This window comes from Erpetoichthys calabaricus, chromosome 1, assembly GCF_900747795.2.
Source record: "Erpetoichthys calabaricus chromosome 1, fErpCal1.3, whole genome shotgun sequence".
Lineage (NCBI taxonomy): Eukaryota > Metazoa > Chordata > Cladistia > Polypteriformes > Polypteridae > Erpetoichthys > Erpetoichthys calabaricus.
In genome coordinates this window covers 336,828,661-336,853,391 of record NC_041394.2, presented here as the reverse complement: position 1 = coordinate 336,853,391, position 24,731 = coordinate 336,828,661, and the positions used below count along the sequence as shown (strand labels likewise).

The 24,731-nt window shown below is 42.3% G+C and overlaps 2 protein-coding genes across 2 annotated transcripts in view; both read right to left on the bottom strand.

The window, feature by feature from the left end:
- The window catches only part of LOC114667133 (gastrula zinc finger protein XlCGF26.1-like), a 61,841-nt gene extending 38,265 nt beyond the window's left edge, over nucleotides 1-23,576 (bottom strand). The window contains exon 1 of the mRNA XM_028822297.2: nucleotides 23,451-23,576. The gene's annotated coding sequence lies outside the window, so the exon portion shown is untranslated. The remainder of the gene's footprint in view (nucleotides 1-23,450) is intronic.
- The window catches only part of LOC114668157 (zinc finger protein 585A-like), a 64,888-nt gene that overhangs the window by 6,489 nt on the left and 33,668 nt on the right, over nucleotides 1-24,731 (bottom strand). The window lies entirely within an intron of this gene.

Here is a 24,731-nt window from a genome sequence, read left to right as displayed (position 1 = left end):
GATTTATTTTTTTTTTATTCAGTTTTATTGAGTGTTCCTGCTCACCTGAATTAGTATGCACCTTATGGTCCATGATGTCAAAGCCGCACTGACGAAAAAAAGAGACATAGGTATATATGATATTTGGAATTATTCATTTTATGACCTGTATAGCACATTTCGGAAAACACTGTGGCAGCCAATATTTGAAAACGAACAGCATCAGTTCTGGTGTGAATTTATACTGGCGCTGTTAGAGTCACATCAGAAGATGGGAGATTGGGGAGGGAGAGTGTGAACGTGACAGAGAATAAAACTGAAAAAAATACCATACATTTACAGCTGATCTGACGCTGTTCGTTTTCAAATAATATTGCATTAGTGCAACAATGTTTTCGGATTGCTACTATTCAGGTCATAAAATGATTTCTTCAAAATGTCACATATAATTGTCTCTTTCTTTTTTGCCCGGTGCTGCGTTGACATCGTGCACCAAAAGGCATGAGCTTATTCAGTGCGGCAGGAGCACGCAGGTGGGCGGTTGCTTGTGGTATAATACTCTTGACTTGGCGGTAATCAACACACATGGTGCTGTGCAAGGCATGTACGGGGTCCACTGAAAAAAGAAGAGTGTTCATGGCTCACCTTGCAGAGTTGCTTCATCGTCACTTCTTACAGGAAAAGGCGATGGATAAAGCAAAAGAGGATGCAGCATCGACAAGCTTCTGTTCCAAGACCGCCGCTCCCCCCAGCCTTCAGTGTAATAGTAACATAGCACAAAGAGAAGTGTGTACATTGCAACAGTTACACGTTGTAAACGTAGAAAGGACGGTCCTTGCGTGTGCGTGTGAACTGTTAACATTTGAATCTGATGATTGCCTATAGCGTGGATCTGACCTCTCTGTACTATTCTTTCCTCTGCATGTCCTGGAGTACAGAAGAAACACCCCAATGCACCCAAAAGTGGACACTGGCAAGATCGAAAAAAAAACAAAAAAACACGGTCACTGATTACTAGCACAAGAAGGTGTGCAAATGAATATGAATAATGTTGCATCAATGCCACAATGTTTTCCGAAATGTGCCATACAGGTCATAAAAGGCCATAAAATGAGTTATTCTAAATATCATATATACCTATGTCTGTTTATTTGTCAGTGCGGTTTTGACATCATGGACCATAAGGTGCAAACTAATTCAGCGTGAACAGGAACACTCAATAAAACTGAATAAAAAAAAATTCAAGTGACGATGATAAACGAAGGCGGCAGATTCACCAGCGTTTGTGTGTCAGCTTTTATCCCTCCAGATCAGAGAATGTCCAGTTCCATTGTCTCAAAACACCACTCACACCTACAGTTATTCCCAGGGTTTGGGGATGGTATAGCAGGCTGCTTGGGCTTATTGACACATTTAGAAGACAAAAGACGCTGACGGAGAGGTGTGAAAGGATTTAAGGTGGGCCGGATTTACGAGTTTTTTTATTGGCTCTGGTAATTCTAGTGTTAAAGATGGTTTTCTGTATTGGGTGATTTCTGATTGTATGGGTGATGGAAGTATCGAGCAGTTGGTAGTACCAAGTGAGCACAGGGAGAAGGTTTTACAAATTACTCACAGTCACGTTTGAGGGGTCACCTTGGTGCAGAAAAGACGAGGGAACGCATTTCAAAACGCTTTTATTGGATGAATATGGGCCAGGAAGTGGACCAATTTTGTAAGGTCTGTTCTGACTGTCAAATTGTTTCTGCTCACAGACTAGCCAGGGCACCCCTTGTACCGATGCCTATTTTAGATGTCCCCTTTGAGAGGGTAGGATTAGATATTGTTAGCCCGCTTCCCAGGAGTAAAAGTGGCTTTCAGTATGTGCTCATGTTAATTGAGATACCCAGAAGTAGCCGTGCTACGGTGGGTGGACACCCAGACTACTGCAAAAGTACTTTTATGTTCACACATATCAGTATACCTCCTGAAATTTTCACTGATCAGGGCACACCCTTTTATGTCTCGCATCATGAAGCAGCTATGCAAAAGTTTCAGAAGTAATGGTTTGTCAATCGCAGATGAATGGCCTGACTTAACAGTTTAATAAAACCCTAAAACAGATGATTTGGTGGGTGGCCCAGGACGATTCAACCTGCTGGGATACGGTAGTGCCTTTCTTCCTGCTTGCTGTCTGGGAATCCCCCACAACCGTCCCTTGGGAGGAGCCCTTTCAAACTATTATTTGGCCACCAACCGTGCGGGGTGTTGGACATTTCTCAGGAAGAATGGACGGTACTCACGAGACCCCCTGTGGTGGGAGGTTTGTCGACAGAGTTGTTTTCACTGCAAGAGAAGATTACCAGATTGTCCTCTGTTGTGGTGGATCAGCAGCAGTGTGAGCAGGAGGCAACAAGGAAAGCAAAACATGAGGAAGTCTGCCTGATGATCCAATCAGCCGTTATTCAGCTGAGCAAAAGTGAATGGCGAAGCCCAATCGTACTTGTCTTAAAGCCAGATGGCTCGATTCAGTTCTGTATTGATTTTAAGCATTTGAATAAGATTTCCAAGTTTGATACATATCCAATGCCACGTGTGGAGAAGCTGTTGGAAAAGCTCGGGCAAGCTTCATATATCTCCACCCTAGACCTCACAAAGGGTTATTGGCTGGTCCCCCTGGAGGAGTCTACTTGTGAAAACACCGCGTTCGCCACTCCGAACGAGGAGTTTGAATTTACAGTGCTCCCTTTTTGTCTCCATGGTGCACCATTGACCTTTCAGCGAATGATGGACCAGATCCTGCGTCCCCACAGGTGCCTATCCTGATGATGTGGTCATTTTCAGTAATGACTGAGAATCGCATCTCATCTGCCTTTGGGTGGTGCTTGACAGTTTGTGGCTTAAGGGGCTGATGGCTAACCCTAAGAAGTGCAAGCTGGGTATGTCGGAAAGACATTACCAGGGATATTCCATGGGGAATGGTTTGCTCAAGCCTCAAATGGACAAGGAGGGGGAGGTGCTTGCGTATTCCCATTCCGAAACACAAAGGCAGGTTCGTGCCCTCCTCGGACTTGTGGGATATTACAGGCAGTTCATTCCCAATTTTGCACATCAGGCCACCTTCCCTCACTGACTTGATAAAGGGCAGAAAGAATCGTAGTGTTGTCTGGACAGACGCCTGTGAGAGAGCCTTCTCAGACCTAAAACACACTTAATCGTTGTTCCTGGTTCTGCGCAATCCAGACTTTTCAAAGGAATATATTCGGCAAACAGATGCTAGTGCTTTTGGTTTAGGCACAGTGCTCTAACAATGTTTTGAGGGGGAAGAACACCCCATGCAGAGGGAGCGTGATTATTTGACTACTGAAAAGGAGTGCTTCGTGATTAAGTGGGTGGTGGAGGCCCTCCATTACTATCTCTGGGGAGGACAGTTTACCCTGGTGACTGACCACACCCCACCTAAGTGGCTATACAAATAAAAGGATACGAACACCCGGCTCACTCGGTGGTCTATTAGCTTGCAGGCTTTTGCTTTTGATGTTCGCCACCGTCCAGGAGCTGCACCTACCAATGCTGATGTTCTCTCCTGTTTGACTGAGCCCGGTGTAGACAAAGATTGGGGGGCATGTGAGGTTTCTAAACTCTTTGGGACTTCCCCCAACGGGACGACACACCAAACAGCATCCAGAAGGCATGATCACATTTGTGGAAGACCGCTTATCCATTGTTGGGGCAACTGCAGGCTCACAGCACTGGAGCAGCTTGTCACAGAAGCAAATCCTAGCCAATCGCAGTCACGGTATTGTCAATGGGTGATGTAAGGAACGTTATAAATGCAGGGAACAGTATTACCTGGCCACGACCCTGCCTGATTGCTGTGTCTGTGTATAAGAAAGTGGTAGATCATGCCACAATAAATAACCGGGCTGTTCATGTTCCAAGCTTAATAAAGCTGGTTTTGCTAAAGTACTGAGACTCAGCATTGTGTTTTGGGGTGCAAGACAGGGACTCGCACGTCTCATGGTACCTGTTTGTGTGAATAAAAAATAAAAGGAACCAATTTTCTAGGTAAAGCAACACAACATTAAAAGTGTCCACTGAATCCAATTAGTAAATTATTTAATTGCACAGTTACACAAGAGATAAAAATAAATGTCGTGCCTCTCACATGAATACAAAATGGCTCTGGGCCTCAGAGTCTGAAATGCTCGTATCTGTTGGAGGCCTAAAACTTCCGTGACTGCAGCTGAATACTTCTCAGATATTCAGGGAAAGAAGGAGCTGGCAGTAACCGGAACGTTCAGCTACTGCTTTAAAGTGGCTGTTCAATTTCTTGTGAGTGATGAACCAACAAACCAGAATGTATGAGCTGGCAAGATGCGTTTCAGACTCTTGAACTGTAGGAAATGTATAAAAGCTTAGACATTACCCAGAACAGCAGAGCTCACCAATGGACAGATAGTACAGTAGACTTTTCTCCTGCCTGTGCCTAGGACATCATGCTTTCCCACACTCTGCCTCGAAGTTGGATAAGCGCCGACTGCAGGAAACACCCGCTGTATCATGGTTTGGCCAAGTAGCTCTCCTTCAAGTATTATATTCTTGCGAGTGTTAAGTCTATTAAACAGAAGCTGGTAGAATTTTCCGTTAGTGTTATTGATTCTTTATTCCATTTAGAACTGCTGTACCACTAGGGAAAGATATAAGATATATCTTTATATATATTGTTGGAAGAATTTCATTACAAATTGCAGCCATTACTAACTCAAGGGTGCATGCGCCCCCTGCCGTATACACCTCATTACTGTATTTAACTGAAATGCACAATTTAGTGCTTCACCAAAAGTGCAGCCAAGCAAAATAATAGTGACAAGTAAAACGTAACCCACCTTGAAAGTTTGGCTTTCTACAAGTGGGGTGTAAATGGTGCTGCTCACATTTCTTAATCGATAGCACCGTTCCAACAAGACTCAAGCAAGCTAACACTTGGAAGCAAATTGTTTTTCACCTGATAAGAAAGGAAAACAGGCTGTGGGGTATGTCCTCCACTGTTCAATGTGCCTTACATTCTGGCAAAGGGCAACAGTAGGAACAGAAAAGCATAAGAGAGTGTAGTGTGTCGATTACGGAAAGGGAGAACATAAAAACACACATGAACAGCAAAGAAAGCAATCAGAGAAACCATTAAAAAGACAACTGCTCCAGCTTCACATCTCTCTACACTCTAGGCAGGAGTAAAGGGAGACCAACCTTGACAAGCTGACAGGTGTAACTGTTTAAATACATCATAAAAAGCACAGAGAAACTAAATAAACACTGGTGGCTGGTAGAAATTCTTCAAGATAAGCTTAGATATGGAGGCAATTATTATTTTTTTTTTTTTTACTTTAGGTCACCATTGTCCTGTATTCAGAGTAAAGTGAAATTCTAATACACATTGCCATAATGTATCCAATGACATGACGACAAGAACTCTCTTACACTGAAACGTCTGATTTCCCTCACCAAAAAATGTCGAACCACAATCTGCAATGGAATGGACTCTACACATTGTCTTTTCCATGTTTTATCTGGTCCTGCCACCGTATCTCATATTTGTCTTTAATTAGGCACGCATCACTTTAAGAAGGAATGTGTACAATGTGTACCAGAGGCTCCTTGTATGGGCTGCTAAGCTTTGTCTTCTTTTCAAAATGGGAGGTGTGCTTCTTACATGGAGGAATGAACACTGAAAACAAAGACAGTTTAGAATTAAAAGGAAAAACACGCAGACAGACAGGATGGCCATCAACAGTTACTGACAGAGTTGCGGGGCTTGCTTATGGGACTTCAGAGTTGGTCAAATTGCAGCACTGCTTCAGTTCTCCAAAGAAACCCCTGCTGCCGCTTGAACAAAAGAGACAAGGAATGAATGGGCAAGGTAGAATACAGTTTAAAAAAAGGGATCGCCTCCATACTTGAAGCACGTGTCTATTATACATTGATCAGCCACAACGTTAAAACTACTTACAGGTGAAGTCAATAACATTCATTATCTTGTTACAATGGCACCTGTCAAGGGGTGGGATAAGTTAGGCAGCAAGTGAACAGACTGTTCTTGAAGGTGATTTGTTGGATGCATAAAAAATGGTCGAGTGTTAGGATCTGAGTGACTCTGACAAGGACCAAATGGTGATGGCTAGACGACTGGGTCAGAGCATCTTCAAAACGGCAGGTCGTGTGCGGCGTTTCTTGTATGCAGTGGTTAATACCTGCCAAATGTGGTCTAAGGAAGGACAAGTAGTGAACCGGTGACTCGGTCATGAATGCTAGCCCATCTGGTTCGATCCCAAATGAAAGCTACCGTAGCACAAACTGATGATAAGCGTAATGCTGTGTCAGAACACACAGTGCATCACAACCGGCTATGTATGGTGGTGTGTAGCCACAGACCGGTTAGAGTGCCCACGCTGACCCCTGTCCACCACTGAAAGTGCTTACAATAGACAGAACTGGACCATGGAACAATGGAGGACCACCGTCTGGTCTGATGTATTAAATTTTCTTTTAGATCATGAGGATGGCTGTGCACATGTGCATTGGTTCCCTGGGGAAGAGGTGGCAGCAGAATGTACTTTGGGAAGAAGGTAAGACGCAAGAGGTAGTGCGATAATCTGTTCCAGGGGTCCACAACTCCAGGGCCGCAGATTTTCATTCTGACCTTTAATTAGCGACCCATTTCTGCTGATAATTTAACTTCTTTTGAATTAATTATTTGACTTGCGCTTGAAGACTCACACCCCTGAATTTTCTTTTACCTTAATTAGCAGCAAAAAAATAACGAGATAGAAAATGAGCCAAAACAGGACCAGCAAACTGTGTCTATCATAAAATATCTGAAAAGAAAGAAAGATCTCATGAATGTTGATCCGCTCACGTCTAAGAAACGTTTGAACAGTCCTCTTAGAAAAAGAGAAAAATCAACAATTTCAGAAATGTCTGCTATTGCACAATGAGAGCAGTAACAAGCCATAGAATTAAAGAGCGGGTTTAATTAACAAGAATCAGCACCTAATTAAGCAACTGATTGGAGTCTGAGGCCCTGACTTGTACAGTATTTGGTCTTCTGTTAGCTCCCTCACTTCACATTTCATTTCTGTTTGGGTGCCATTTGAGGAAAGAAATGAAGAAATTCAGAGGAACGATAAAGAAATTCAGGGGAACAAATCTTAAAAAAAACAAGTCAATTAAAATGAATGAAAAAGGAGTTAATTAGTAGCAAAAACTGGTCACCAGTTAATAAAAGGGTTAGAATGAAAACCTGCAGCCACTGCTGCCCTCCAAGACCAGAGTTGGAGACCACTGCTCTACTCAATGGTCTGATGGGAAACCCTGGGTCCTGGCATTCATGTGGATGTTAGTTTGACATGTACCACCTACCTGAAGATTACTGCAGAGCACATGAACCCCTTCATGGAAACGATAGTCCCTGATGGCAGTGGCCTCTATCAGCAGGATAATGTGCTCTGCTGCACTGCAAAAATTCTTCAGGAACAGTTTATGGAGCATGACAGAGAGTTCACGGTGTTGACATGGCCTCTGAATTCTCCAGCTCTCAATCTGATCAAGCATCTGTGAGATCCGATCTATGGAGGCCCCACCTCACAACACACAGGAATGAAAGGATCTACTGCTAATGACTTGGTGTGAGATACGACAGAATACCTTCAGACGACTTGGGGAGTCCACACCTCAATGGATCAGCACTGTTCTGGAGGCACAAGGGAGACCTGCACAACATCAGGCAGGTGGTTTTAATATTGTGACTGATCGGTGGAAGGTAGGTGCACCAAGTAACCTTCAAACACTTTCAGATTATTACAGTGAATGGTGTGCTTGGACAGATCAGTCATAGCTCTTTTACTACGAAATGTTTGTGGGGACTGCTGTATGGTGGGGAGAAAGAAAAGAGTGGGTATGGGCTCATTATATACACACATAAGTAAAATTTGAAAGTAAATACAGTAGAACGTCGATCATTCAAACTAATTGGGACCAAAGTTGGTTAGGTGGACCAAGAGAGTTTTGATAATCTAATCCAGTCTATAAGAGACAAACTGTAATAAAGCCTATAATTAAAAAGCTGTACTGCAGCAGGCTGAAGCACTTATTAGTCATGCCAGGCCAAGAACTGTGGAATTTGTAGTTAATATAGAACTCTTTAACAATCTATTAGAAGAACATATACATGTACAGCCATAACAGAATGAATTATTAAACACATTGAAAAGGATTGAGTGTAACTCGTGGCTTCTGAACACTGTCGGGAAGTTGATATCTTAGAGTCCACTACGACTCCTAAATCCTTCTCATAAGGCGTACTCTCGATTTTCTGACCTCCCATTGTGTATTCAAACCTAACAATTTTACTTCCTATGTGTAATACTTGACATTTCCCCGACATTAAATTTCATCTGCCACAAATCTTGCTATCCAAGTCCTTCTGTAATGATACAACGGATTCCAAATAATCTGCCAGTCCACCTATCTTGGTATCATCTGCAAACTTAACCAGCTTGTTACATATATTCCTACCTAAATCATTTATATATATTATAAACAGCAGCGGCCCTAACACTGACCCCTGCTGGTCAACACTCTTAACATCGGCCAGTTCTGAGGAGGTTCCTCGCACCATCACCCTCTGCTTCCGGTGTCTGAGCCAATTCTGCACCCATCTAAAAACATCAACCTGAACTCCCACTTCTTTTAGTTTGATGCCCAACCTCTCATGTGGCACCTTATCAAATGCCTTCTGAAAGTCCAGATAAATAACATAAGATCCACTCCAAGCCTGGATCCGCTGCCATGGTCACTTCAGCACACAAATCCGCCGCCATCAGCAAATAACTTCTAGCTAACGACACAGCCATTGAAAGAAAAAGAAAAAAAAAAACGAGACCGCATGGATAAAAACAATGAATGCAGGCTCCTACAACGTGCTTCTGAAACACCAGAACCAGATGAGTCATGGCTCCAAAAAAGAAACCGCTTAAGTACAAATATATTTAATTAAATGAAAACTTTCCCAGGACACACCCACCCTCCATGATTTTTCTTCCCTCCAAATATCGGAGAAAACAGAAAGTGATTGCCATTCTTGGATTTGCAATTTTTTCGAGAATTGCGGGTTTGCTGGTCCTTAATAATTGCTTGCATCTGCCCAGTCACCCTTTTTACATAATGGGATGATATTTGCCATTTTCCAGTCCTTTCGAATCTCTACAGTGCGTTGTGACTTCCTAAAAATGTGTCAAGGGTTCATATCTGTAGTTGCTGGCCTTCTTAAGAACTCAGGGGTAAATATTATCTGGTCCTGGTGATTTGTTTGATTTCCATCCATCCATCCATTGTCTCCCGCTTATCCGAGGTCGGGTCGCGGGGGCAGCAGCTTGAGCAGAGATGCCCAGACTTCCCTCTCCCCGGCCACTTCTTCTAGCTCTTCCGGGAGAATCCCAAGGCGTTCCCAGGCCAGTCGGGAGACATAGTCCCTCCAACGTGTCCTGGGTCTTCCCCGGGGCCTCCTCCCAGTTAGACGTGCCCGGAACACCTCACCAGGGAGGCGTCCACCCTGATCAGATGCCCGAGCCACCTCATCTGACTCCTCTCGATGCGGAGGAGCAGCGGCTCTACTCTGAGCCCCTCCCGGATGACTGAGCTTCTCACCCTATCTTTAAGGGAGAGCCCAGACACCCTGCGGAGGAAACTCATTTCAGCCGCTTGTATTCGCAATCTCATTCTTTCGGTCACTACCCATAGCTCATGACCATAGGTGAGGGTAGGAACATAGATCGACTGGTAAATTGAGAGCTTCGCCTTGCGGCTCAGCTCCTTTTTCACCACGACAGACCGATGCAGAGCCCGCATCACTGTGGACGCCACACCAATCCGCCTGTCGATCTCACGCTCCATTCTTCCCTCACTCGTGAATAAGACCCCGAGATACTTGAACTCCTCCACTTGGGGCAGGATCTCGCTACCAACCCTGAGAGGGCACTCCACCCTTTTCCGGCTGAGGACCATGGTCTTGGATTTGGAGGTGCTGATTCTCATCCCAGCCGCTTCACACTCGGCTGCGAACCGATCCAGAGAGAGCTGAAGATCACGGCCTGATGAAGCAAACAGGACAACATCATCTGCAAAAAGCAGTGACCCAATCCTAAGCCCACCAAACCGGACCCCCTCAACGCCCTGGCTGCGCCTAGAAATTCTGTCCAGAAAAGTTATGAACAGAATTGGTGACAAAGGGCAGCCCTGGCGGAGTCCAACTCTCACTGGAAACGGGTTTGACTTACTGCTTGCAATGCGGACCAAGCTCTGGCAACGATCGTACAGGGACCAAACAGCCCTTATCAAGGGGGCCGGTACCCCATACTCTCGGAGTACCCCCCACAGGATTCCCCGAGGGACACGGTCGAATGCCTTTTCCAAGTCCACAAAACACATGTAGACTGGTTGGGCAAACTCCCATGCACCCTCCAGGATCCTGCTAAGGGTATAGAGCTGGTCCACTGTTCCGCAACCAGGACGAAAACCACACTGTTCCTCCTGAATCCGAGGCTCGACTATCCGACGGACCCTCCTCTCCAGGACCCCTGAATAGACTTTTCCAGGGAGGCTGAGGAGTGTGATCCCTCTGTAGTTGGAACACACCCTCCAATCCCCTTTCTTAAAGAGGGGGACCACCACCACCCCGGTCTGCCAATCCAGAGGCACTGTCCCTGATGTCCATGCGATGTTGCAGAGGCGTGTCAACCAAGATGAGCAGGACTTCTCCCTCTACAATTTCCAAATCCCTCAGTACCTCCTTAGTAGTCCCTGTTACCTCTGGGAGGTTATCCACTTGCTCACTCCTCAGAAAAATTTTAATTCCCCTTTACTATTTCTGAAGCACATCACCTCCTCCTTGACTGTTCTTTTGGACTATTAAAATACTGAAAGAATCTCTTATGGTCGTCTTTCGCATTATCTGCTATATTCCTCTCCAACTGTCTTTTAGCCTCCCTGATATCCTTCTTAATGGTTTCCCTCATGTTCTCATACACCCTACGATTCACTTTGCAGTCATTAGTCTTATATGCCTTATCTGTCTGTTTTTTTTTTCTTTGCAGCTTCTCCAACTCTTTATTAATCTACTACAGACTTTTTTTTTTTTTTTTTTTAAACTTCCTACTAATTCCATATTTAGGTATTTACTTGTCTTGCATTATATGTAAAACATTTTTAAACCTGTTCCACTGCCCCTCAACTGTCTCCACACTTAAAAGCTTATCCCAGTCTATCCTCCTCAGACTTTGCAGCATCTGCCTACCAAAGTAAAGCTTAACAATTTTTGTCTTTTGTCTACTGAGCAGTATATTACATTATGGTCACTTGACCCTAGTGGTCCAATCACCTCTACACCCTCAATTCTACCCTGATTATTACAAAATACTAAATCCAGACAGGCTTCACCCCATGTTGGTGCTTTAATATGCTGTGTTAAAAAACATTCACTGATTACTTCTAAAAACTCTTGTGCTCCTCCAGCTGCAAGGTTATCCCAGTTAAAATTCAGATAAAGACTGCCATGAATATAATATCCCCCTGTAAAGTTGCCTTTTTGATATTACTAGGAAGATGTGCATTGAAATTACTGTCTGCATTGGGTGGTCTATAACACACTTCCAAAATAAGACCTCTTTCCCAAATGCTTTCCAGACAAAACCATATATCCTCACTAAGAGGGAGCTCAAGAGGACTTGCACTTAAATTCTGTTTGACATAAACAGCAAACTCACATACACATTTTTAGGAAGTATAGACAGAAGAGTATCGCTCTATGTTACACTTATCCCCATCTTTGTTATTTAGCCAGGATTTCATTATTGTTTTAATATCATAATTATGCTCTGCTACATACAACTCCAACTCACCTTATTTTTTGATACTTCTAGCATTAAAGCAAACTGTTTTTAATGTGTTACTCCTTCTACATTTAAACATTTGGTTAGAATTTACATTATTATGCATTTTTATTTCCACACCGTTGTTTGTTCCTCCATGTTCTAAACCTGGCCTGTCCTAAACTTCCTCACCAGTTTAAACAATCCTCGACTAGCCTACACATATGCCTCGCCCATACACTGTTCCAAAAGGAGTACCAATGCCATATAAACCTATACGCTTCTGCCCTGCACTAAGATGTGAGCCACACATTAAGCCTTCTAATCTCCTCAATCTTACCTGGACTGGCATGTGGCACAGGCAGAACTTCGGAGAAGACAACCTTGTCAGTTCTGCTCATCAACTATTATCTAATTCTTTGCATTTGGACGGCAGAACTGACAGATTATCCTTATGCATGTCATTTAGGTCATCTGTGACTCCGGCGCCGCCTTGAGTGGCAGCCATTCCAGCAGCTCAGTGTATGACTTTATTTTTTCTACCTTTTTTCTATTTCACTGTTAACTCCTACCACTTTCTTTTATGTGGACTCGTTCCCAGGACACTTTTTACTACTTGGAGATGGATTTTTACACGCCGAGACTCGTCTATTCAAGTAGTCAACTTCAAGAGCTGAGAACAAATGCCCGCACTGGCGTGGTTCCCTATTTACCTGACGAGGTAAGAAGGCGGTATCGCGGCAGCAGAGCCGGTGCCAAGATAAAAGCCAAGCGTTTAGCGAGAAAGTGGCGCTACAAACCTTCAGTGTCTTCTGTGATCCTGGGAAATGTGAACTCACTACCAAATAAAATCGACGAACTGGCTATGCTGGTGGACCTACAGAGAATGCAGTTGTTGTGTTTTAGTGAAACGTGGCTAACAACTAACATCCCAGATGCTAATGTGGAGCTACCCGGGTTTAGCACAGTTAGAGTGGACAGAGGCGCAAGTACCTGCGGGAAGCACAAAGGAGGAGGACACGCTCTCTATGTCAATATAAGGTGGTGTAACTCTGGAAATGTAAATGTTAAAATCTCCACTTGCTGCAGGGACATCGAACTGTTGGCCGTAAGTCTGCGTCCCTATTACTTGCCCAGAGAGTTTGGACACGTCATTGTTGTTATTGTATACATCCCTCCTTGGGCAGACGTGGAGATAGCGAGTGACATCATCCAATCCGACGTGGCTAAATTACAAACACAACACCCCGTGGCGCTTGTGCTAATCGCTGGAGACTTCAACCATGTAACGCTGGACAAAACATTACCTGCCTTCTCCCAGTATGTGGATTGTAACACCCGGAGAAATAAGACTATTGACTTACTGTATACAAACGTTAAATATGCATACAGCGCCACCCTGCTGCCTGCACTTGGGAAAGCACATCATAACCTGGTTCTGCTTCAGCCTTACTACAAACCAAGAGTGAGGGTCCTACCTACAACCACACGCTCATTCAGGAAGTGGTCCCCTGAGGCAGAGCAGGCTCTGAGTGACTGCTCTGGAACTACGGACTGGGATATCCTGCAGGAATCTTATAGTGAGAACATTGACGAGATTGTTGACAGCACTACTGACTACATCAACTTCTGTATGGACATTGTAGTTCCAGTAAGAACTGTACGCTGCTATGCTAACAACAAGCCATGGATTACAAGTGACATCAAGGGTGTTTTGAACAAGAAGAAAAGGGCTTTTAAAGGCGGTGATCAGCATGAGCTCAAACGCGTGCAGAAGGAACTCCGAGTCCAGCTCATGGCAGCGAAGGAGCAGTACAGGAGAAAGCTGGAGCAGAAGTTGCAGAATAACAGCATGAAGGAAGTGTGGGATGGGATGAAGATCATCACTGGCTGCAGCTCGAAGCAGGGTGCCACCATCGAGAGAGATGTGGAGAGAGCGAACCAAATGAACAACAGGTTTGACCACCCTAACCCACTCTCACCTTGGAGTACTGCACCCTCCACCCATCCTTATGCTGATACCAGCATAGGAGAGAGTTTGCCCCAACCCACAATTACAGCAGCCCAGGTAAGCAGAGAGCTGAGGAGACTTCGTGCCAGCAAAGCAGCGGGTCCAGATGGAGTATTGCCACGACTGCTGAAGGCCTGTGCGTTGGAGCTGGGGAGTCCTCTACAGCACATCTTCAACCTGAGCCTGGAACAGGGGACAGTCCCGAGGCTTTGGAAAACATCTTGTATCACCCCAGTCCCAAAGGTATCATGTCCTAGTGAGCTGAATGACTTCAGGCCTGTCGCTCTGACGTCGCATGTGATGAAAACCATGGAGCGAATGCTACCTCACCACCTGAGGCCACAGGTCAGTCACGCCCTCGATCCTCTGCAGTTCGCATACCAAGAGAAGGTGGGAGCGGAGGATGCCATCATCTACATGCTACACCGATCCCTCTCCCACTTGGACAGAGGCAGTGGTGCTGTAAGAATTATGTTTCTGGACTTCTCTAGCACCTTCAACACCATCCAACCTCTGCTCCTTAGGGACAAGCTGACAGGAATGGGAGTATTCATGCAATATTCTATTATACTGATGGTGCACACATGAAAAGATGGAGTTCCGCTTGTTAGAGACTACAAAACAGAACAAGAAACCTCTTAGCCTATCAATTTCCTTGCGGTGCCGGCCTCCTCTGTGCCCATCGAACACCTGCAAACTGACCTTTTTATGTGGCAAAATGATAGCATTTTCAATTAAATACACTTTCTGATATACTGTAAATGGCTTGTTTAAATCAAAATGTGTACTTAAGTGCGTCCATTTCACCTTTCAGCACAAACCCATAGATTAATACAGGCCTGCATTTCTGAGGTCAGTGATAAAGGATCATAACTTTCATTAGTAAATCCCATCTATCCTGATCTTAGGCTGATTTTTTTTTTTTTTTTTTTTTAAGCACCTACCTTCTTCATGATGGATAGCCCTCAATGCGTTTGCAGTCTTGTTCATGTCAGATTCCAAAGGTTCAGCCTTCAGTTGATGTTGCGGGGAGCACAGACTACTGGGTGTCAAGCCTAATCCAGGAGCCTTTTCATCTGGATAGAAACACAGAGAGTCCGACTCTGATTTAAAGGTTTCTTTCTTTATGCCACTGATAGTTTCATTTCTCTGAATGTTGGTGCTATCAGAAGCTGGTTCAGAGTCTCTTTTAATGTCCCAGACTGCTCTTTCATAGTCCACCTCCTTCTCCTCCACCTTAATGCTGAGGTGGTCCTGCTGTAAGTATGCAGACTCCCACTCACAGTCTTCTTCCTTAATGTTCACACATCTGTTCTCCATGGTAGATATAGAAATGAAGCTCTTGCTCAGTGTAAGGTTATTCTTTTCCTCCTCGTCCCACACTTTGTCCAAGACCCCCCTCTTCACCTTTATGTGCTATATCTAGATGTACCCGCACAGCTGGCCACACCTGCTCCATATTGTACAACATGAAGTGGCAGCGTCCTTCTTACCTGTAGAAAAAAACAGTAGAATTCAGAATTGCATCACAAAGCACTAAACAGATCTGAGTCAACTCCCATAAGCCACAGCCCAGTGGTCTTGACAGAGCTCGCCTTCTCCCCCCTTTGACCTCGTCCAATGTGGACAACAGCACCACACATTTTCCACATGTAACCTCATAAGTGAGATATTATAACGGGTACCTCTGCTATTTCATTAACACAACTAGTCTGGAGTTTGGCTCGGGAATTGTTATCTGTAAGATTTCACTGACCTAGTGATATTAACACAGGAGTCAGGTGTACATTGGGTAAGTTGTCTATAACAAATAACCCATTACGTTAACTCATTCTCATTTATCATGGTTCCAGAGAGTGTAGACAAGTTGTATGTCAATCACACATGCAAGTAAGAATTTCATTGTCCTCTTAAGCATGGCCTCTGTTGGCTCATACTGCACATAATGTGGCCATCATAGAACAACATTGTATTCGCCTCTTGAATTGCTTCTGAGCAGCACTGAGATCCTCACTTGGACCAAATATTTCTCAAAATGAGTGCCATAAAGTTCACCTTCTGGTATCTTATGGTATTACAGTTAACAGTTTTGTTCAATATGTCAGTCCACCTCATCCAATTTGGTGAAAGTTCATTTTGCCCTCAAGTGCTCTTTTCTCTCCCTAAATGAATTCCACACTCGCCTTTAAACTGTGGCCTTGACCTCTGCAGGTAGTCTGGAGTTTCCTGAAGTCGCCTCTCACGATGTGCCAAACCAAAGGTTTTCTCCAAGTCGAGGTAAGTCCTGCTGTCCACGTCACTACAACATGCTTTTGTTGCTCTCCCTAGTGCTGCCCAATACAGACTTACATTGCTATTGTGATTATTTTAAACCAAACTGTGTGATTCAATATTTCTCAATATATTTTCAAAATACCTTAAAAACTGAAGATCAGCACCATAATGACATGGAGATGCATGTTTTCTATACAAAGTCCCAAACCTTGTATATTTTCTAACATTAAAAATATGAAATATTCACTCAACTCATCTTCCCATCCACTTTTCCTGGTGAAGGTCGTGGTGATATGAAATACTGTATTAGCAAAGGAACAATTTCCTGACTCTCTGTACCTCAAATAAACATCTCAAATAACATGTCGAATCCAACTCTTTTCATTTCATTTCACGTCTCCTCTACTTGTTTTTGAGTTTCTTGTGTTTGTTGTGTTCAAAACCTCACCCGCCTTACCGACGTCAGTGTCTGAGGGTCCACAATCACTGCAATTTCTTTCTCTCCGTTTGACTGTTTTATATAAAGACACAAACTTTTGATTCTTCACCACACAAATCATAGATCATAATACACACATGTATATTGTACATATATATACTTTTTATGATTTCCAACATTGTGCATTTGCATATACGTGCCCATTGTGACTCCGATCAGAGAACACACAGGATGATCGCATATCTCATTATAGCCATCCATCCATCATCCAACCCAACAAGGTCATGGGGGTCTGCTGAAGCCAATCCCAGCCAGCACAGGGCGCAATGCAGGAAACAAACCCTGGGCAGGACACACGCACACACACCAAGCACACACTAGGGACAATTTAGGATCACCAATGCACCTCACCAGCATGTCTTTGGACTGTGGGAGGAAACCCACGCAGACAAGGGGAGAACATGCAAACTACATGCCGGGACCTGGGAAGCGAACCCGGGTCTCCTAACTGTGAGGCAGCAGCACTACCCACCGCACCACCGTGCCGCCCCTCATTATATCCGATTTTCTAAATATAAAGTAATGCAGTGTTTCAGTCTGATGAATTTTATTTGAATGTATTCTAAATTAATGTAACACAACAGTTAAATTACAACAAATGATGAGTAAAATACAATCTCTTTGCAGTGCTTTTGACAGTTCAAGTTAAAACGGTCTTGAAGAATTAGAGTTTGTAGTAAAGTAATTTCCATTTATCTAAAAGGCACACCATGCACAAAAAAAAAAAACGAAGAAATGCAGCATAGAAAATGCTGCCACATACCGTGTTTAAAGTTGCGATTGAAAGTTGCTAGAGAGATAATAGAAAAGGAAAATGAGACAGGTAATATAACTAAAGAGAGCCATTATAAATATCACATACACAGCAGCAAATAGCTTTTTACCAGCAGTAAATAATTTAGTAAATAATTCAATTGCTTTTTGCATAGACCAAGGAGCAAATAGTAGCACATTTAATTTTTTCTCCCCTAAAACCTCCAAGGACAAAATCTTGAACAGAAAAGAGTGGAACGGTGCGAGACCACCAATGGAAGCCTTGAAGTCTGTCACAACATTAGCTGCCCAAACATCAGCAGGCCCAAAAAAATAAAACATCAGTAATATTAACAACTGATCAGTCCCATCTTTCAAAAAAATGTAACCCGGATGTTTTTTTATTATCAAAATGACCCACAGCGGGATGTACACCTGCATTTGTACCCCCCAAAACTAAACATCACTTAGGTCTGAATGTGTCTCCTGTACGAAATAAAAAGTCACACTGCCTTTAGAGTACAGAAACGAAACTCCTCTCGCATGAATACACATCTCATTTACTCTCCAACTCTTTTTAGCACAACTGAAAGGATGAAGGGCACCACTGCTATGGTAAAATCAACAGCTCTGAATCCTCACACAGCGTGTCCAGAGTCCTGAGCTCATTCATCATATAATGCCGATACAGTCATCCCTTACCTATCGCGGGGGTTACGTTCCAGAGCCCCCCGCGATAGGTGAAAATCCGCAAAGTAAAAACCATATGTTTATATGGTTATTTTTATATTGTCACGCATGGGTCACAGATTTGCAGAGAAACACAGGAGGTTGTAGAGAGACCGGAACTTTATTCAAACACTGCAAACAAACATTTGTCTCTTTTTCAAAAGTTTAAACGTACTCCATGACAAGACAGAGATGACAGTTCCGTCTCACAATTAAAAGAATGCAAACATATCTTCCTCTTCAAAGGAGTGCGTGTCAGGAGCAGAGAATGTCAGAGAGAGAGAGAAAAGCAAACAAAAATCAATAGGGCTGTTTGGCTTTTAAGTATGCGAAGCACCATGCGGGAAGCATATCGCTTGACAAAGCAGCCGCAAGTAAGCACAGGAAGGAAGGGAGACAATGTGAAGGTAATCTTTCTGCATTTTTTAGTCAAGCGTCCGTATCCTCTAGGGGTGTGAACAGCTCCCCTGCTCACAATATATTTGAGGAGTTTTATTTAATACGTAATACGTGCTCTGATTGGGTAACTTCTCAGCCATCTGCTAATAGTGTCCCTTGTATGAAATCAACTGGGCAAACCAACTGAGGAAGCAGGTACCAGAAATTAAAAGACCCATTGTTCACTAAAACATATGAACTAGCAAAAAATCTGTGATATATATTTAGATATGCTTACATATAAAATCCGCAAAACTCAAAGCGCGATATAGCGAGGGATTACTGTACTGAGTGCCCAGGAGAGCCTGACACTCTAGACCAGGGGTTCTCAAAGTCGGTCTTGGGGTTCCACTTTGCCTTTAGGTTTTTGTTACAACCAGATTCATAATCAGTGTCGACAACTGATAACACTGATCTCAATTAATTAGCGGTTTGTTCATCTCTTCTCTTATTCTACATTCAGAAAAGCACAGAGGCATGATTTTTACATTTAGAAGACATTTAGAAATATTTCTGCTTTGCTAGAGATTGAAATGCTTAACTCACTTTTGTTGATTTTATTATATTTTACCCTTTCTCTGTGCAGTTTGTCATTATTAACAAACAATGAAGGGAGCAGTTAAAAACGACAGAGCAGACACCCAGGCAAACACTGAATCACAAAAGGCTGCAACTACTTTAGCGTTAGGCCCACTAAATGGAAAACAATGGATTAATTAAACAATTTGAACACCCGGAAAAACAGAATGAACATTAAGATGAAAGTATTGTTAAAACGAATAAAAAATATATTATTCCCATATAACTGCTTAGTACATTTTTTTTTTTTAACCAAACGTAGTTTTCTGATTCCTATATTTTTCCCAAAACACAGAACGTGTGAAATTACAGTTCACTTAATTAGCCCAGGAGTCCAATTAAAAACAGAAGATGATTGGAACAAAAACCTGCAGCCACAGGGGGGTCCCCAGGACCGACTTTGAGAACCCCTGCTCTATACGATTACTTTCAACAGCTGTCAAGATTTTTCCAGAGTTCTCCTCAGCTTATTATTGTCTATTTTCTTTGTAAATGATTTTGCTCCTTTTGTAAAGATAATCCTTTAAATTACTTACACTCCTCTACTATCCGACTCTTTTTCATTATATTTACACCTTTTTAAATTATTATATAACTTTGTCATATCATATTTTTTCTAACCTGTATAATCCAAACCAGTGCTGGGGGGAGTTGAAGCCTATCCCATGTAGCAGTGGGCAAAGCAGGAACTGGAATGGGCACCATACCATCGCATTGTAAACACACTGACACACAAGGGCCAATTCAGCATCGCATAACAACAGGAGGAAACCAGAGGACCCAAAAGGAAACCCACACAGGCAGGGCAAGAACATAGAAACCACACACAGGGAGGACTCGGGACATGAAGCCTGGTCTCCTTATTGTGAGGTTGCAGCGCTATCACTGTGACACCATGCTGCTTGTGTAATTTTGTTTGTTTTATAGTTGTGTTTTTGTTTGCCTGTTCAGTTCTTCTCTTTAGTTTGACCCCCGGGGGGGGGGGGGGGGGGTGGGATCTCCCAGTTACACAGGAGTGCAGTTAATGGAGCTGACACCTTGAACCCCATTTGAAGGGTTTAGCACAGGGGTGGGCAAAGTCATTCCTGGAGGGCCGCAGTGGCTGCAGGTTTTTGCTCCAACCCAGTTGCTTAATAAGAAGCACTTATTGCTCTAGAAACACTTCTGCTTCATTTTAGTTATCTCCCTCATTAAGATTTTGAACCCTTATTGCTTATTTAAGTCTTAAACAACTGCATTCCCGGTTTTTAATTGCTCCTTATTAGCAATTAGATGCAAATGACAAAAGAAACCAGCAGTTATCCATTTTGCTTGTTACCCTTTACACCTGTGTGTATTTATCGTGCACTACTTGGTTTAATTAAATACTTGGAAGGAAAGAGAAAAGAAAAAAGTGAAGGATTGAGAATTACCCATCCGTTTTACACTTCAAAGTATTTGGATGATATCCTTAGAATGGAAAAAAAAATCTAGGATATGAGAATGACTTGACATAGCAGAGTTAAAGCACTAACAAGCCATGAAATGTAATTATTGGCAAGGATTGTTTTCTAATTAAGCAACTGGGTTGGAACAAAAACCCGCAGCCACTGCGGCCCTCCAGGAATGACTTTGCCCACCCCTGGTTTAGCACACTGCTGTGGCATGGAGTTTGTTCTCTTTGTCGCTCAGTTTGTTTTAGCTCAGTTCAGGTGAGCCTGATAGGCTCTGCTGTTAAATTTTATTTTTTTTTCTAGGCATACCATTTATGCCTCTAAATTATTGAATTCAATTTTGAGCCTTTTGCTTTATTTATTACATTACCTGAAAACTGGCCATTCTTTGTTCTTGGCCTCAGTGTCTTATTTGTCTGTAGTTTGAGCTCTGGTCTCTACTCTTTGTAGGCCTGATTTTTATTATTATTACTCAATTGTATTCACTGTGCCCCATCTGTTTGCCTGGGTCAAATTTTGTAATCGTTTTTTTGCCAACTTTTAAGAAACCAATTTCCTTCAAACTTTGCATGCATAGTTATCTCGAGTGGCGATGCAATATTTCGTGAGTTTTGACACCGGGATCTGTAATTATTAATTACGTAATTAATTTAATTATGTCAAATTTAAATTACTCATTTCCTTATATTATACATTTAGCAAATACACATATAGATCGTGCTTTTAGCCAACACACACATATATATAAAAACTTAGTGGTGTTGGTCAAGTGGTTAGCACATTGGACTTTCAAGTAAACGGTCGAAGGGTCGAGACCAATGCAGACAAATGAGATAGATAAATAGAATGATTAATTGATATTAAAGTTTTGTCAACTTACTTAAATATGACAGTTAAGCAACACTGGTCAAGTGGTTAGCGTATTGGACATTCAATAAAATGGTCAAAGGTTCGAGACCAATCCACACAAACCAATTTTTTTTTTTTTTTTATTTTACCAGTTTTTCATCATTTATATAGAAATTTGGAGAAACTATTTTCAGTGATTTGGCGATATTGACTTAGTGGAAAAAATGCTGGGCTTTTCCAAGAAAGCCTGAAGGTTCAATTCTCCAGTATATAGACCCACATTTGCATTATTTCACTCGTTTCACCGTGATTAGGATGTTGAGAAATGAACAGGAACAAATGTTACGTTTCACTTTAAGATTGTACGTTCGATTCCACTCTTTCACTAAAGTCAGTTGTGTCTAATCGCCGTTGCACCCAAGTCAACGTTTTGGTAATGTGCCGAGGACTGTGTGGCATTAAGGTGGTTAAAAAAATAAAGATATTTAAATGACACAACTTTATTCAAAAATGCACTCAAAATTAAAAAATAAATGTTTTTTTTGTACTAAGATTTTGTTGGTCATATGTAACTAAAAATAAATTCCCTGAGCACACATAAAAGAATTAAATAAATTAAAATGCACACCCACACACCTTAAATTCTTGACCATTTGGTATTAAACGTCTTGCATTCCACTGAATAACTTTCATTATTGACCTGATTAGTTACGAATTTGAAAAGGTTGCTGTGATATCAGTGCATTCTTCTGTTATGTTTAAATAATGAAGTATTTTATAGCCAACCTCATCATCATTCTCATTTTCTCAGATTTCTTCCCTGTCTGCATCATACAATTTATAACCTCCACAATTACAATTTTTAGCTTTAGTTTACCTAATATTACTGTTTCTTGTTTAATGTCAATCATCAAGTAACTCTCCTGTTGAATTGTTTATTTGTTCAGAACCATCTTCCATTATTACCGGTGGTATCTCTAACCCCCCACAGCCTTTACTTTTTCTCGAGTTACGCCATTATGCTTGCCATTATTCTCTCTTTTAACTTTTCTTACTGGTTCTATATGCAATATTTTTTATTCTATTTTTAAAATTTTGTTTTCCTTCTTGATAATAATTTCAACGTTTAAACATCAGTTATGTTCATTCTTGATAATTATGATCAACGCCACACTTTGCACATCTTTACAAATTCCGGCTGTACGTCCAAATCTTTGACATTTAACATCTAACTAACTGGCTGCGGTATATAAACTCTAACTGGAAACATCTCAGACCCCGATTTCACTTTACTGAGTAAATTACCCTTAAAAGACAACATAATGTGCTTTGTCGGAATTTACCTCCATTCTCTTTTAATAGTAATACGCTACCCGTCTACTAAGTTTTTCTTTTCTTAAACGCTCTTATTATTTCATTAATATTTGCATCTACTGCTCACCAAAACCTCCTACAGGGACATACGCCTCAAACAATATTTTCCTAAACTAGAAAAAATAAATGCTTCTTCGTATTGTTCCCTAGTTTTACAAAAATCATTAAACGTGCGCTCAACAATGTTTTAAACTTCTTTAACTCCTCCTAACATATTTTTAATCCACGACACTAATTTAAGCGGAATAAAATCTCCCAACTTTATCCCTTCATCCATCGCCTTATAATTAACTACAAAAGCCTCTTTCGCTGCCTCCTCCTCGCTAGAAGAGCCCGCATCCTCGTGTCTCGCTCTGTTTTCACTCCTTCCTCCATTATATTAGGTACGGGCCTATTCTGGCGGCCTCCGAGGTAAACTCTCACCGGTGCCGATCACAACACGTTCGTGTCCCTCGCCACCTCTCTCTCCCCTGCAGGACGCTTTCTGCCACGTTAGCGAGAGAAGTTCTCTGAAAGTTTTTCCCCTTAGAAGGGAATCTCACAGCCAGCACCCGAGTCTCCTCGCACCTCACTCGAGGTTTTCCTTTGTTCCCATTTGTCCATGTATCTCATGTCCTGCAAGTACTTACCTCGTGTCTTTCTTGTTCTTAATCATATTCTTTTATTTAATGGCGGTTGACAAACCAATTTAAGGTGCATTACCGACATCAACTGGACTGGAGTGTGATGAAGATAGGAAACAAAATATTATGTCTAAAAATACCTGTATTTTTCAATTACTTCGCGTCTTTACGCACATCTGCTTGTATACAATTCAGAGAAGCAGCCGGCAGCAGAAGCGTGCAACGTCCGGTCGTAACTGCACAGCAGTGTATCAAAATAAAAGTCCCCGAACGGCCGCAATTGGGTCAACATACCAAGTTTTAAAGATCAGCATTCAAGGGACTGAGTTCTTTTACTAACAAACAAGCGAGTTGGAATGGAGTGGAACGGAATGGAATAAGGTAGCGGTACAAAACTCAGCAAATCAGATTTTTGTTGCTTTTTTTTTTGATGTTTCAGAATAGCTTAAACATGGCTTTTCTTTACATAGTGGGTGAGACTGGTGATTTCCATATCTCAAAAGCTAAGAGTTGTGGCAGCATAAAACTGGGGTGTATTGTAATTTACAGAAGATCTTCTATTAGGATCATGGGTGAGACATTTGAGTTTTACATCGCTACTTTAATTAAACTAACCTTAATATACTCTTCCTTCCTGTAGGCACAAGAGCACGGACAGGCCCTTTATTGGGGTGGAGTGTCATCTACAGACACTTTTCAGTCATTGAAAGTTTTCACTAACCCAAATATGGTAATAATTCAAATATGGGTCTTTGTAAACTATTTTCTGATTTGAATACCTTCAACCTAAGGATTTGTGGCAGCATTAAAATCAGACTGAATATTATCTACAGCAGACACTCCTTTAATAAGGATGAGAGTCAGTCATTGAAGATTACTATGTCAGCAGCAATTAATATCTAAAAAGGTTAAGGACTGTAGCAGCAAAAAAATAAAAAATAAATAAAATAACAGACTTCAGCCTATCCGCACGGCTCTAACACAGTGGTTCCTATCTTGTGGTCAGGTCCACAGTGCATTGTCAAGTGGCCCACGACTGTGTAAGTGATGTGACTTTAAGTGCTTTGATTTCTCGACCTTTCATGAGGTTTTATTGATTGTATATGATAGTCAATAAATGGCCTTATGGATTATAGCTGCGTTTCTTGAACTATGGGTTACGACCCACATCAGGATTGTGCTGATGCCTGTGATGTGTCGTCACATGAGTGTGTAGTAACACTTTCTATGCTGACAGCCCACATTCAGCTCTCCTGCTGCCACAACTGCTGGCCAACAGCCTCCCTC